Here is a 16,299-nt window from a genome sequence, read left to right as displayed (position 1 = left end):
TCCACAGGAGAGGAGCCTGAAAGCTGAAGGCTCTGCCTCCCATTCTACTCTTACAAACCCTAGGAACTCCAAGTAAGCCTGCAGTCTGAGAGCGAATCGCTCTATTGGGGTGATATGGTACTATGAGGTCCCTAAGATAAGATGGGACCTGATTATTCAAAACCTTATAAGTAGAAGAAGAATTTTAAATTCTATTCTAGAATTAACAGGAAGCCAATGAAGAGAGGCCAATATGGGTGAGATATGCTCTCTCCTTCTAGTCCCTGTTAGTACTCTAGCTGCAGCATTTTGAATTAACTGAAGGCTTTTCAGGGAACATTTAGGGCAACCTGATAATAATGAATTACAATAGTCCAGCCTAGAGGAAATAAATGCATGAATTAGTTTTTCAGCATCACTCTGAGACAAGACCTTTCTAATTTTAGAGATATTGCGCAAATGCAAAAAAGTAGTCCTACATATTTGTTTAATATGCGCATTGAATGACATATCCTGATCAAAAATGACTCCAAGATTTCTCACAGTATTACTAGAGGTCAGGGTAATGCCATCCAGAGTAAGGATCTGGTTAGACATCATGTTTCTAAGATTTGTGGGGCCAAGTACAATAACTTCAGTTTTATCAGAGTTTAAAAGCAGGAAATTAGAGGTCATCCATGTCTTTATGTCTGTAAGACAGTCCTGCAGTTTAGCTAATTGGTGTGTGTCCTCTGGCTTCATGGATAGATAAAGCTGGGTATCATCTGCGTAACAATGAAAATTTAAGCAATGCCGTCTAATAATACTGCCTAAGGGAAACATGTATAAAGTGAATAAAATTGGTCCTAGCACAGAACCTTGTGAAACTCCATAATTAACCTTAGTCTGTGAAGAAGATTCCCCATTTACATGAACAAATTGTAATCTATTAAATATGATTCAAACCACCGCAGTGCAGTGCCTTTAATACCTATGGCATTGTTATGTGTCAGACGCAGGACGGAGAACCGACCAGCGTTTGAAGGACCCAGTATGAAATAAGCAGAGCACGGTACAAAGGATAACTGAATTTAATAACATAACAGTGATGTGCTACAATACAAACAAATGAGTGCGCAGTCTGCGAGGTGGAGATACGGTGCGCTCCTAGCAGCACAAACGGTCCAGAGCCAGAAACAGTTCGGACCCAAGGACCCCGCCGACACCCCCCAGGTGGCCGCGACAAACCGAGTCTGTGAAAGAAGAAACCATCATGTGAGTCCACACTCCACACACAGAGAGACCATTCAAAGGTGTACATAAACAGCAAACACTTCCTGGCTTAATCACTAATCAGCTTCCCACCTTGCAGGCATGGAACACCCAGTTCACATTCTTCACTGCAGTGGAAGCTGATTAAACGACTAACATAACAGCTCAATATAATAAGGTGTGAGGGACACCACATTTACTGACTGTACTAATGTTAGTCACAAAACCTACTGTACCTCAGGAAGTGTGCTGACGAGCGTGAGACCTCACCCCCTCCTCTTTCACAGACCATGGCATCAAAACCTGGTACGGTCTCTGCATCCATGATGATGAGATGGCTCTCGAGACGACGATCTCACCCGTCTGGTCACAAGGTCAAGTCTCTGGCAAATACACACTGTGTACTCCAGACTTAAATGCCACCATGCCCCAATCCATGTAGATGCACCACAGCTGTGAGTCCTGACGAGCTGCACATGACCAGCCTCAGGTGATCAGGGTGGGGTCCTGATAGCTCAGCCACACAGCCACTCAGTCCTGAATGCAAGCCACCTGGAAGGAAAAACAAAAGACAGAACAGATGACAGAAACAAAAGGCAGCCAGGCACCCCCAGCCATACAACAGGCATGCTCTAATCTCTGTAATAAAATTTTATGGTCAACAGTATCAAAAGCAGCACTGAGGTCTAACAGAACAAGCACAGAGATGAGTCCACTGTCCGAGGCCATAAGAAGATCATTTGTAACCTTCACTAATGCTGTTTCTGTACTATGATGAATTCTAAAACCTGACTGAAACTCTTCAAATAGACCATTCCTCTGCAGATGATCAGTTAGCTGTTTTACAACTACCCTTTCAAGAATTTTTGAGAGAAAAGGAAGGTTGGAGATTGGCCTATAATTAGCTAAGATAGCTGGGTCAAGTGATGGCTTTTTAAGTAATGGTTTAATTACTGCCACCTTAAAAGCCTGTGGTACATAGCCAACTAATAAAGATATATTGATCATATTTAAGCTCGAAGCATTAATTAATGGTAGGGCTTCCTTGAGCAGCCTGGTAGGAATGGGGTCTAATAGACATGTTGATGGTTTGGAGGAAGTAACTAATGAAAATAACTCAGACTGAACAATCGGAGAGAAAGAGTCTAACCAAATACCGGCATCACTGAAAGCAGCCAAAGATAACGATACGTCTTTGGGATGGTTATGAGTAATTTTTTCTCTAATAGTTAAAATTTTATTAGCAAAGAAAGTCATGAAGTCATTACTAGTTAAAGTTAAAGGAATACTTGGCTCAATAGAGCTCTGACTCTTTGTCAGCCTGGCTACAGTGCTGAAAAGAAACCTGGGGTTGTTCTTATTTTCTTCAATTAATGATGAGTAGTAAGATGTCCTAGCTTTACGGAGGGTTTTTTTTATAGAGCAACAGACTCTTTTTCCAGGCTAAGTGAAGATCTTCTAAATTAGTGAGACGCCATTTCCTCTCCAACTTACGGGTTATCTGCTTTAAGCTGCGAGTTTGTGAGTTATACCACAGAGTCAGGCACTTCTGATTTAAAGCTCTCTTTTTCAGAGGAGCTACAGCATCCAAAGTTGTCTTCAATGAGGATGTAAAACTATTGACGAGATACTCTATCTCACTTACAGAGTTTAGGTAGCTACTCTGCACTGTGTTGGTATATGGCATTAGAGAACATAAAGAAGGAATCATATCCTTAAACCTAGTTACAGCGCTTTCTGAAAGACTTCTAGTATAATGAAACTTATTCCCCACTGCTGGGTAGTCCATCAGAGTAAATGTAAATGTTAATAAGAAATGATCAGACAGAAGGGAGTTTTCAGGGAATACTGTTAAGTCTTCAATTTCCATACCATAAGTCAGAACAAGATCTAAGATATGATTAAAGTGGTGGGTGGACTCATTTACATTTTGAGCAAAGCCAATTGAGTCTAATAATAGATTAAATGCAGTGTTGAGGCTGTCATTCTCAGCATCTGTGTGGATGTTAAAATCACCCACTATAATTATCTTATCTGAGCTAAGCACTAAGTCAGACAAAAGGTCTGAAAATTCACAGAGAAACTCACAGTAACTCACAATACTCAAACTCACAAACTCAAAATACTCACAATACCTGTGAATAACTGTAGAATCAATTAATCAGTAAGTACAGCCAGGGGCAGATTAAAGCACAGGTTTGCCTGGGTTGAAGACTAGTGACTAGTGTATATGACGGCTATGGCTTTACTAAATTATAAATAACTTTTTAATGATATGAGATAGAAACTTACTTTTTTTTGCTGAAAAGTTAACTCCACGGACTTTCAAGCCAGCCATTGGCCGTCTTTTTACTCCTCATAGAAGCTGTGTGATGACGTGCGCAATGTGAGTGTCCAATTGGAATTGGTTCACTGTCACATGGTTTTCCAAAATCCAATCGTAGGGCACATTTACCTCACGTGAATAGCCAAAGATTGTTTTCAGGAGTGATATGTTACTAGTTGGCCGTTTGAATAGCCCCCTGGTTGCTCCAAATGAGTACATACTATTGGTCTCCAATGTGCCCTGCACAGTGATCAGTGAAAGTAGATGGAGCAGACGGAGAGCCTCTGATGACAATCTCACGTGCTCAAACAAAGAGTGTGTAACTATCAGGATTCCTCCACTCGTTTGCATGTGAATGTTACTGGATAACTCTGTTGCTTTCTCAGCGTAAAGCAGTGTTTACCATATCAATGGAGCGAGGGAGAGGGCCGCTCCTCAGAATGTAAGGAGCCAAAGTGGGCATGAAAGCTGCTTTAGGAGCAGCACAGAACAGTCCAAAACACAGCAGAAGTAGAAGTTTGTGATGTAACTTTTGTGTAATAGCAGACAGAAATTGCTTTGAGATGAGACAAACAAAACGCACAGACCATTTTGTATATATTGTTCAAAATGTGCATTTGTGTTTATTGTTTGAACCTTTTGTTGTACAGTCTTTCACACAAGACCTCAATTTACCTTGTCAATAACCTTATAATAACTTGTCAAAACAGTTATTATAGTTTGCTGTGTGTTTTGAATAAATGTGAATAAAATACTTTAAGACTTTTACTCAAGTAATATTTTTCAAGGAGACTTTAACTTTTACCAAAGTAATTTTATGGTAAGATACTTGTACTTTCACTCAAGTGTCACTTTGGTAGTTTGTACAAGGTTGTCTTTAGCTCACACACATAATTTATTTTCTGTGTTCATGTTGACTGATCTGACAGATTCCCAGCTCCCTGGGCATATTTACATGCATTTACATATTTAAATAAGGGTGTGAAAAGGGAGGAGCTTGGAACATCTCAATTCCATGTTCAGTGGGATGTACAAACGGAGCGTGCTTGGATCCAAGCGTACACACACTTTTATAACGGCCAGGAGAGGTGTTTCTTGTGACTCCGATGAGAAACACTTAACAGTTCTGATTGTTTGCTCTTGGTTTTATCCACAGATTTCCCTTGTTAATAAGGATGTGCCAACATGAAGCACAGAGAGCCATCTGAAAAAATAGGCCCAATTAGAAGATGAGAAAAGATGGGGAAAAAAATCATTAAAAGGCACTGCACAAAGATCATTGTGAAAACAACATTTGGAATATCCTGAAAAAGAAAGAAATCAAGAGCATATCTCTTAAAAGGCTTTTATCAACCGTAGAGTTGTGACTGTATCTGAAAACTTAATTTAGTCTTCCAGTGGCAAATAATGCACAGATTCAGGTTAGGTCAGTGATTAGTAGCTTCCATATTATGAAAGTTAAGAGACTTTTACATTTGGATGACGGGAAGAATGGTTCATTTTCCAGCCAACTGGTTAAATCTCACTGTAGTCACCAGTAGATGTCAATGTTTCTGCACAAAAACAGAGGATGCTCCACACATAAAATCTCAAGTCACACTTAGACTGCAGTGCTACATTCATTATTCCCATGTCAGCCATACCCATTACAGAATACAAAACGAATAGACCTGTTTAAAGTCTTCTTGACACTCCACCTTACATTCTGACATTCAAAATATTGTTATGAGCACCTTGTACTTTAGCTAATTTATGACTATGGTCATTGACGTCTTTGAGGTGAGGCCTAATAGGGATGTAATCGGGGTTTGAATTATGGGAGTACTTGGGAAAGGGAAGGGGATGGGGGAGGTCTGACATTACAATATCCTTCTTACCTGGAATTGTAAATCGTGTTCATTCCTGGAAGAACTTAATACAATTTCAGACATGCCTAAAATGAACCATTCCATTTTTTAGCCAAAAAATGTCAATCCTCTCGTCTGCCTATCTCCCTCCTGTCACTGCAGTGGATAATTTACATCTTTGGCCCAGTGTGTAGCACATAGGATACTTTATAGGTTAAACACCACACTGTGTGTATATACTGGAAAAAACCCTTTGTGATGTCATACATAAGTTTCTTTGAAGAGCTGTTTTGAAACCCATACAGCTCTGGAGGTCGCCATGTTGGCAGTACAAATCCTTGGTCAACAGTGAGCAAAGACATTCACTCTTGGCAAACCTGATGTGATCTGGGAGGTCTCCGCCCCCCTTGAGTTCCCAAACAAGCAAAGGTATGGCTATCAGGCTGACTTTGGTTTGGGTGTTTGATGAAGAAATATTTTTGTGGACTGGACTGTTCTTTTAAGAAGTTGGCTTGTGTGTGGGAATTAAAACATATGACCAGCCTTTGATGGGGCACAGAATATTTCCCATGACTTTCAAGGTTAATAAACACGGCTTTCAACATTATTTGAGTAAAGCCAAACAAATATTTTTCAGCAAAGTATAGGCTTTGCTTAGTCATCTGACAACATTGTACAACACTTCTGGGAGATTACAGATGAACGTTGTGGTAGCGGTAATTTCTCATGCAATCATTACTAAAAAATGTTATGACAACGTAGAATTGTTTGCTGGGATACCGTTGGAAATGCCATAGCATATCTTTGGAAAAGACTTGGCATGTACCCTGTAAAATACAGTGAATAAATTAATAAAGTTAACAGGACAACTCAGAAATAGTACACTCTTCTTGTATGTATCTAAATTAAAAGGGTATTTGAGGATAAACTGATAAAAATTTGGTGCGCCACATCAAAATGTAATATACTGTATACCTGTCTGCCACCTGCTGGACATGCTTGGGATTGTTGCAGGGAATAATCTTATCACATGATGTAAATTAGGAGCAGGTGTAGTTGAACTTACAGGTAGTTTGAAATGAGCTTGTTGGTCAGTTTCATTTTTCATTTACAAAGCCTAAAAATGGTGGGCATCACCATTAGTTACTGAGTATATTCGGTCTGGCTGTTCACCTGGAGCTGAGCCAAAAGGCAAAGCTCTCGATCTACTGGTCAATCTTCGTTCCTACTCTCACCTATGGCCATGAGCGTTGGGTCATAACTGAAAGAACTACGAAATGGGCTTCCTCAGGAGGGTGGCTGGTGTCTCCCTTAGAGATAGGGTGAGAAGGTTCTTTATCCGTGCGGAGCTCGGAGTAGAGCCACTGCTCCGTCGCGTTGATAGGACTCAACTGAGGTGGTTTGGGCATCTGGTAAGGATGCCCCCTGGGTTCCTCCCTAGGGAGGTGTTCCAGGCACGTACATCAGGGAGGAGACCCTGGGGAAGACCCTGGGGAAGACCCAGGACTAGGTGGCGAGATTATATCTCCACACTGGCCTGTGAACACCTTGGGATACCCCAGTCAGAGGTGGTCAGTGTGGCCTGGGAAAGGGAAGACTGGGGTTTAGAGCTGTTGCCCCCACAACGCGTTCCCAGATAAGCGGTTGAAGATGAGTGATAAGAATGATGAGTGTTCACCTGCCGTGAAGCAGGCTAGCTACAAAAAATGTGTCTCAACTTACGTTATGAAACATAGTGAAATCTAATTTCAGGCAGAATACCTGGAAAATCCTGACTAAATCTGCTTTGTAGGTTTGATGAAATGGCCCTCTGCTCCATTATTTTGTTGTGGTTTAGCCCTTCATTTGACCACAGCAGTAAACTCATCCAATCAGCTACTTGACATGCATCAGAGACGACACAATGCATTAGTGGAGATGCACCTGTGAAATGCCTCTGCGTCATTTGATTGTCTATAATTTTTCTTCATTGTGTCTGCCAGAAGTGACTCAAACGAGCAGTACTGCAGAAGTAAAAACTGGCCTTGACATTAGATTAGCAGCAGCTATACAGCAGGATCACCCCAAATGTTATCTGTCAGATCTCAGAAGCGATGCAGAGTAGCTCCTGATTAGTACTTGCATAGAGATGGCTTGGGAACACGGGAGCTGGGAGCAGCTTTCTCCATGTTGAGCTGGAGCTCAATCAGGAAGATCATCCTGCATAAACTCAGGCTAAATCCCAATGCAGTGCCACATGTGGTGGCCTTGAGGAACAAGGTGGCAGCCAAAAGGAAGGCTTCCAAAATGAACATCCCAATACTACAGTTGTTGCTTGCATATGTTGATGGTCGAAAAGCTTTTTTTTTTTTTTTTTTGGCAAAATACCCAAATTAACAATTTGTCTCTCAGGCCATCAGACTGTACAACTCCTCACTCGGGTAGGAGGAGTAACAGGAAGACAGAGGTCGGGAATGAGAGGAACAGTAGTAACCAGTAAACCAATATTGATCAATATGTCTGGTATTGATATTATGTATTTATATTTGCAAACTCTTTTTCTTTTTTACTTTCACTTTTGACACTGTGTACTTCTTACCCTGTGTGCTGCTGTAACCTCAATTTCCCTGTGGGAGTACTCCCAAGGGATCAATAAATCTATCTAATCTACTAACACTCCAATTACCTCCTATTGAAGATTCTGTTCTGGAATTATTTTCCTTCCTGCAGGTCTTCATATGGCGTGCTATCAGTGTGTGAAGCTTAAATGAAATCCACAAAGTGGTTTAGGAGTAGTTGCACTTACAAAGTCAGTATCATAGTGTGATGCATTAATTAGCACAAAATTATAATAATGATACAATTATCATTATAATCCTTGAACATTTCATACCAGAATTATTTTCCTTTATGCACATCTTCATATTGTGTGCTCCCACTGTGTGCACTTTCATTGAAAAACAATTTTGGAGGACTTGCACTTTAAAAATGATAATGGGATGTATTAATAATTTTGCACAAAATTCCAATAGTCTCCCCTATACACAATCTTCATCTAGAGCACTACCACTGTGTGATGTCTCAGCAGAAACCACTGAATAAGACTGGTGGACAGACTGCAACTCCAACCCCCCCAGTGGTTTTGGTGGGCAGCACAGTGGCTTAGTGTTTAACACTGTTGCCTCACAGCAAGAAGTTCATGGGTTCGATTCCCTCCTGGCCTTTCTGGATGGAGCTTGCATGTTCTCTGTGTTTGGGTGGGTTTCCTCCAGGTGCTCTGGCTTCCTCTCACAGTCAAAGACATGCAGGTTAGAAGGACTGAAAACTTTAAAATTGTCCATAGGTCTGCATGAGTGTTTGTTTGTCTATATGTGGTAACAGACTGGTGTCCTCTCCAGGGTGTACCCTACCTCACACCCTGTGACTGCTGGGATAGGCTCCAGCCTCCAGTGACCCCTAATTGGAGTGAGCAGTTGAAGATGAGTGAGTGCAATAATGGAAAATGCATTGCAGGTGCAGATATTGTTCCATTTAAAAAACAGAGTATAGTCTGCTGCAGGAAATGACCAACCTGTTGCTTGCATTAGTAGATAATTGGATAATAGTACAACTATAATGACTGAATAAACCAGAGGGTTTATTACTTGAACTTTAAAATACTTCAAAATGTATAACAATGTAAACATTTAAACAGCAAAAAACATTTATCTGCCTTAAAGCAATGCAGCTGAGCCTGCCTTGTAAAATAAAAAGAGCTTCGATTCTTGGGAAAGTTCGATATAATGTTACGAGGTCTATTAGAAAAGTATCCGACTTTATTATTTTTTTCAAAAACCATATGGATTTGAATCACGTGTGATTGCGTCAGACAAGCTTGAACCCTGGTGCGCATGCGTGAGTTTTTCCACGCCTGTCGGTTGCGTCATTCGCCTGTGAGCAGGCTTTGAGTGAGGAGTGGTCCAGCCCCCTCGGCGGATTTTCATTGTCAGGAAATGGCGTAATGATTTGGGCTTCTTTTCCCATCAGAATTTTTTCAGAAACTGTTAGAGACTGGCAGCTGGAAACCATTCGAAAAATCTATCTGGCTATCGGTGAAAATGTTACGGGCTTGGTAGAGAATAAGGAGTGTTACTGTCGCTTTAAGGATGGCCCCCAGCGGCTGTGGGGCGCGCCGCGCTCCGAAACCACCATCAACAGGCTGAACGACCATTTCATTTCTAAACAGATGGCTGTCTGGATCTGTGACCATCGTGTGCCATTTCTCTGGTTATCACAAGAGCTGGACATCAACCATTTTCCGGCAGATTTCACTTTTAACAAGAGATTTTGTCATGGAAAGCCGAGTGGAGGCTTCGCGCGTCTGAGATGGCGTTCAGACAGCTGTCTGTGGTTTTTCCATTGAGTGATTATCCGAGAAATTGTGGATGTGCCTGGACATGCCAGAACATGTCCCGTGAGGCTTCATCACGGCGTTGCTGTGCGCCATGCGGCACCGCCGCGATGCGTGAAGCCTCCGCTCCTCTTTCCATGATAAAAACTCCTGTAACAGTGGAATGTGCCATTCATTTCCAAACTGGATGCTGTGTTTTATCCGGGACATCGTCTGGCTAGCACAGGAATTGTGAAAAGACGTGGACATCAGCACTTTTTCAACACATTGAGACAGACGTGGGGAGGAGTTCCGCGCGTCGCGGCGGTGCCGCATGGCGCAAAGCAACGCCGTGATGAAGCCTCACGGGACATGTTCTGGCATGTCCAGGCACATCCACAATTTCTCAGATAATCACTCGATGGAAAAACCACCTACAGCTGTCTGAACGCCATCTTAAAGCTGTCCTGTGAGACCAAAACGAAGGTGGTTTTGTCTCGCTGCAGTAGCGAATCCATCGTGACGCGCGAAGCCTCCGCTCGGCTTTCCATGACAAAATCTCTTGTTAAAAGTGAAATCTGCCGGAAAATGGTTGATATCCAGCTCTTGTGATAACCAGAGAAAGTGCACACGACGGTCCCGGCTCCACAGAGCCATCCGTTTAGAAATGATCCGGTGGTTTGTGGCTCTCGATGGCGGCACGGAGCGCGGCGCGCCGAGCGTCCTTAAAGCTGTAGTAACAGTCCTTATTCTCTGTGAAGCCCGTAAAATTTTCACCGAAAGCCAGATAAATTTTTCGAATGGTTTCCAGCTGCCAGTCTCTAACAGTTTCTGAAAAAATTCTGATGGAAAAAAAGCCCAAATCATTCCGCCATTTCCTGACAACAAAAATCCGCCAAGGGGGCTGGACCACTCCTCACTCAAAGCCTACTCACAGGCGAATGACGCAACCGACAGGCGTGGAAAAACTCACGCATGCGCACAAGGGTTCAAGGTTGTCTGACGCAATCACACGTGATTCAAATCCATATGGTTTTTGAAAAAATTAATAAGGTCGGATACTTTTCTAATAGACCTCGTATATGGCTACTACAGTACGCACGCTCTGATAGGCTGAATTTCAGTCTATTTTTCCATATCAGACTATTACCATGACAATCGGTCTGGATCTTGTATCAGATTTGTGACTGTTTACAACTTTCACAAAACAAATGAACAAAGAAATTATGAGCGATGAAGAGGACCATTCGCCGAGCAAATTTTATTATACACTGTTGACTTTGAATTGGAGGAATTAACAGCAACTGAGCTCTAAGTAGACATGCAAAATGAAGACCAACAAGATGAAAACACAGCCCTGAACAGCGATATAATAAATTAACCTCGCTTGCTGGGTCTGTATGGGAATATCAGAACTCTTTTTTATACAGAATGAGTAAGCGAGGTTAATAATCCTTTATTATTACTAACAATCTCGTGAATTTTCTGTTCATCATTCTCAAGGTTTCCCAAACTAGTTTAAAAAACATGACTTATACTCTGGAAACTATGTTATACATAAAAAGCAGCCTTGATTGGGTGAACCCAGTAACAATTTCTTCAATCAGCTTGGGATATCCCCATTTTTCATCTTGAAGGAATCTTTGTGGTTGCACTGAATATACAATAATGTGTTAGATCTGTCCACACAGATTGAAATTGTACAAAGTTTAGCACTGAAATTAACATAAAATAATCACAATCCTGGTTCGTGATCATTTAGTCACTCAGCCCTAGTAAGCAGTAATCAATAATGTATTATTAGCTCATGACTGTGCATGACTAGATGCACTAAGCTTTAGTCAATTCACCATCACAATATTGCATATATGCAAAATTGGAAGTTCCTCTATACACAGGTTTGCATTAATATGGTCACACAAATATTAAAAGGGATTTAAGCCCTTCTGTTGCTTTACAAAGTAAATATTCTGGCACCGCCAGTGAATGCAATGTGATATACTGATGCTGCTTTATAATGGCGCACTGTCTACACTGTGGATTTCTCAACCACACCTACACCAGCCCCTGGCAGTTTATTACACAAAACAGTGATTACCATTTTAATTACAAGGGTGCTTATTATAATCCAAATGGAGGTGGCTGCTAGTCCTTTTTCTTAATATTGCTTATTATCCTTTCCACTGTCACACCCAAGTTCTTCCAACAAAATGTTATACGAACACTTTTCAAGTAAAGCACAAGACACAAAACGATTACAAGGTTTCCACAGATTTACTTTTTCCACCACTTTATTGCTCAATTGTGTAACTGCATACAGCTGTATGTACTCGTATTAGACAATGTAAAAAGTTACTGAAGGAAAAAAAAAAAGAAAAAGGAATGAAAACATGAATACAATGAAACAAAGTGACTCCACAACCAAGGATTAACACGCAAGCAAGATAAACATTGAGAGATCGCCTTAGTTACAAACTGATTCACCACCGAGTAGGTACTAATAGGCAGGAGTGCACATAACTGGTACTCGTGCTCATGTGTGCTCAAAATCATTGATGCACAGCAGACAGAGGGAAACACTTTTCCTACATCATTGCTTTCCTCCTATGAAGTGCTTCATTTGTGTTTTCTGCTGTGCATCATTTATTTTTAGCATGCACAAACACCATGAGTAAACCTCTGGCAATAATTATGGAATCACCGGCCTCGGAGGATGTTCATTCAGTTGTTTAATTTTGTAGAAAAAAAGCAGATCACAGCCATGACAAAACTAAAGTCATTTCAAATGGCAACTTTCTGGCTTTAAGAAACACTATAAGAAATCAGGAAAAATAATTGTGGCAGTCAGTAACGGTTACTTTTTTAGACTAAGCAGAGGGAAAAAAAAATATGGACTCACTCAATTCTGAGGAATAAATTATGGAATCACCCTGTACATTTTCATCCCCAAAACTAACACCTGCATCAAATCAGATCTGCTCGTTAGTCTGCATCTAAAAAGGAGTGATCACACCTTGGAGAGCTGTTGCACCAAGGGGACTGACATGAATCATGGCTCCAACACGAGAGATGTCAACTGAAACAAAGGAGAGGATTATCAAACTCTTAAAAGAGGGTAAGTCATCACGCAATGTTGCAAAAGATGTTGGTTGTTCACAGTCAGCTGTGTCTAAACTCTGGACCAAATACAAACAACATGGGAAGGTTGTTAAAGGCAAACATACTGGTAGACCAAGACATCAAAGTGTCAAGACAGAAAACTTAAAGCAATATGTCTCAAAAATCGAAAATGCACAACAAAACAAATGAGGAACGAATTGGAGGAAACTGGGGTCAACGTCTGTGACCGAACTGTAAGAAACCGCCTAAAGGAAATGGGATTTACATACAGAAAAGCTAAATGAAAGCCATCATTAACACCTAAACAGAAAAAAACAAGGTTACAATGGACTAAGGAAAAGCAATCGTGGACTGTGGATGACTGGATAAAAGTAATTTATTCAATGATGAATCTCAAATCTGCATTGGGCAAGGTGATGATGCTGGAAATTTTGTTTGGTGCCGTTCCAATGAGATTTATAAAGATGACTGCCTGAAGAGAACATGTAAATTTCCACAGTCATTGATGATATGGGGCTGCATGTCAGGTAAAGGCACTGGGGAGATGGCTGTCATTACATCATCAATAAATGCACAAGTTTACATTGATATTTTGGACACTTTTCTTATCCCATCAATTGAATTGGGGATGATGAAATCATTTTTCAAGATGATAATGCATCTTGCCATAGAGCAAAAACTGTGAAAACATTCCTTGCAAAAAGACACATAGGGTCAATGTCATGGCCTGCAAATAGTCCGGATCTTAATCCAAGTAAAAATCTTTGGTGGAAGTTGAAGAAAATGGTCCATGACAAGGCTCCAACCTGCAAAGCTGATCTGGCAACAGCAATCAGAGAAAGTTGGAGCCAGATTGATGAAGAGTACTGTTTGTCACTCATTAAGTCCATGCCTCAGAGACTGCAAGCTGTTATAAAAGCCAGAGGTGGTGCAACAAAATACTAGTGATGTGTTGGAGCGTTCTTTTGTTTTTCATGATTCCATAATTTTTTCCTCAGAATTGAGTGATTCCATATTTTTTTTTTACCTCTGCTTGGTCTAAAAAAGTAACCGTTACTGACTGCCACAATTTTTTTTTTTCCTGATTTCTTATAGTGTTTCTTAAAGCCAGAAAGTTGCCATTTGAGATGACTTTAGTTTTATGTCATGTCTGTGATCTGCTTTTTTTCTACAAAATTAAACAAGTGAATGAACATCCTCCGAGACCGGTGATTCCATAATTTTTGCCAGGGGTTGTACCAGTTATGTGCATGCCTGCTAATAGCCAAGGCTACTGCAGTGCAATCCGTGTGCATTTTTTACTCCATAATATCAGGGAAGCCTATGTATTATCAAACCAAAGCTATCAACTTTTCATGTACTGGCAGCATGTGCAACACAGGCGGCTCCAGGATTCTATATATGGGGTGGTCAAAGTGGATGCTTCATGCTCACATATGTGAGCAAAGAATCCAAATAGTCATTATGATGTAGGATATTATCTTTCAACCATCAGCTGCATTTCCTTTTAAAAAACAAACTAAGTTAAAAAAAAAAAAAATACAAGATCAAAAGTGCTCAGAGAGCACAGCAATACCACACCCACATTTAAAATAAACAGGCAGCCTTTCCACTTGGCCATGCATGAGGCTGAGCAGCAACCCTCCTGTGTGCTTCGGCATGCTGTTTGGTGAAGATCAGCACAACTCAGGAAATGCTGGTTAATCTTGTGCTGGTTTTGAACATATCAAAAGCATCTGGTTTGGCTGGATGCCTGGTCAACTCACGCTTGGCTCAAGGTGGCCTGGTGCAAGTCTGACGCACTCGGAATCCAATTTTTACACCTCATACAGAGAGAATTATCCTGAGATATCTGGATTTGAGGACAGCGCACACCAAGTTTGTGTGGAGTTACATCGAGTTGTACCTGGTCTGCCACAGACTGTCTTAAGACAAGCACATGTGGGGACAAGGTAGGTGGGAGTCCAACAAGCTCCAAGAAGTGAAAGGTGGGGGACTTTTCCTGACTTTTGCAGAGTGGTGTGCCTGCTCGGCTTCCTGTACCGCCCTCCTGGAGCCGCCTAGGCTGTGCAAAAGTGATCATCATCAGATCTCTCAATGTAATACATCATCTTCTGCTATAAACACAGTAATCAAGTTTCTAACAAACTAGCATTTATTCACTGCTCATGCACTTGTTCCAACTCCCATAAACTGATTTAGTGTTGAAATCCAAATTCCAAACTAAACATGCCAGTCTCAGAAGTTTTTTAATTCCTTTGGTGTTTGCAAATGATATGCATTTTACTGATGGCGAAACAATACAAAACGGCTAACTATTCCTATCAATTAAAAATACTACCAGAGGTACCATTTCACAGTACGTTGCGAGTGGCAGGAAAACTCCACACAGATAATCAGGCACAAATCACAGAATTTACACATGAACGAACCCAGTCGGATCAAAAGTGGAGTGATGGTTGAGTGATTAAAACATTAACAGAGGGAGGGTGGAAAAAAAAAAATCCTTGGCAAAGAAGTGATCCACAACAAATATTGTCAACTTTAGCAGGCAAATCAACTACGAGGTCTATCAGAAAAGTATCCTAACTTTTTATTTTTTAAAAACACTATATGGATTTGAATGACGTGCGATTACACCAATCATGCTTGAACCCTCGTGCGCATGCGTGAGTTTTTTTCCACGCGTGTCGGTGACGTCATTTCCCTGTGGGCAGGCCTTGAGTGAGATGTGGTCCCGCCCTCTCGGCTGAATTCCTTTGTTTCACACGCTGCTCGAGACGGCGCGCGTTGCTTTATCAAATTTTTTTCTGGACCTGTGAGGAATATCCGAGTGGACACTATTCGAGAAATTAAGCTGGGTTTCGGTGAAAAGTTTAACGGCTGATGAGAGATTATGGGGTGTTTCTGTCGGTGTAAGGACTTCCCATGGAGCAGGACGTCGCGCAGCGCTTCCAGACGCCGTCGTCGGCCTGTTTCGACCTGAAAACATCCTAATTTAAGGCTTAATTCACTCAGGACGTCGTGAGAGAACAGAGAAGATTCAGAAGAGGCCAGCATGAGGACTTTATGCGGACATTCCACTGTTTAAGGACATTTTGTAATGAAAGACGTGCGCGCAAATTCACCGAGTCGTTTCCATGACGACTCGGCGAATCTGTGTGCGCTGCGACAGGAAAAACACCTCCGTGTTGAAAACCATTTGTAAAATTGAGGCAGCTTTTGATGGCTTTCAACAAGTGAGTAACTGAGAAATTGTTTAACAGCTTGGGCATGTTCCAACTTGTCCGTTAAGGTTTCCAACGGAGGTGTTTCTCCTGTTGCGACCCCCCGCGGTCGGGTTCGGCCCGACATGCGACTCTGCCCGCACATTCTTTCATTACAAAATGTCCGTTAACAATGGAATGTCTGAATAAACTCCTCATGCC

The sequence above is a fragment of the Thalassophryne amazonica genome, chromosome 17 (genome assembly GCF_902500255.1).
Source record: "Thalassophryne amazonica chromosome 17, fThaAma1.1, whole genome shotgun sequence".
Classification (NCBI taxonomy): domain Eukaryota; kingdom Metazoa; phylum Chordata; class Actinopteri; order Batrachoidiformes; family Batrachoididae; genus Thalassophryne; species Thalassophryne amazonica.
This window is presented reverse-complemented; position numbering follows the sequence as displayed.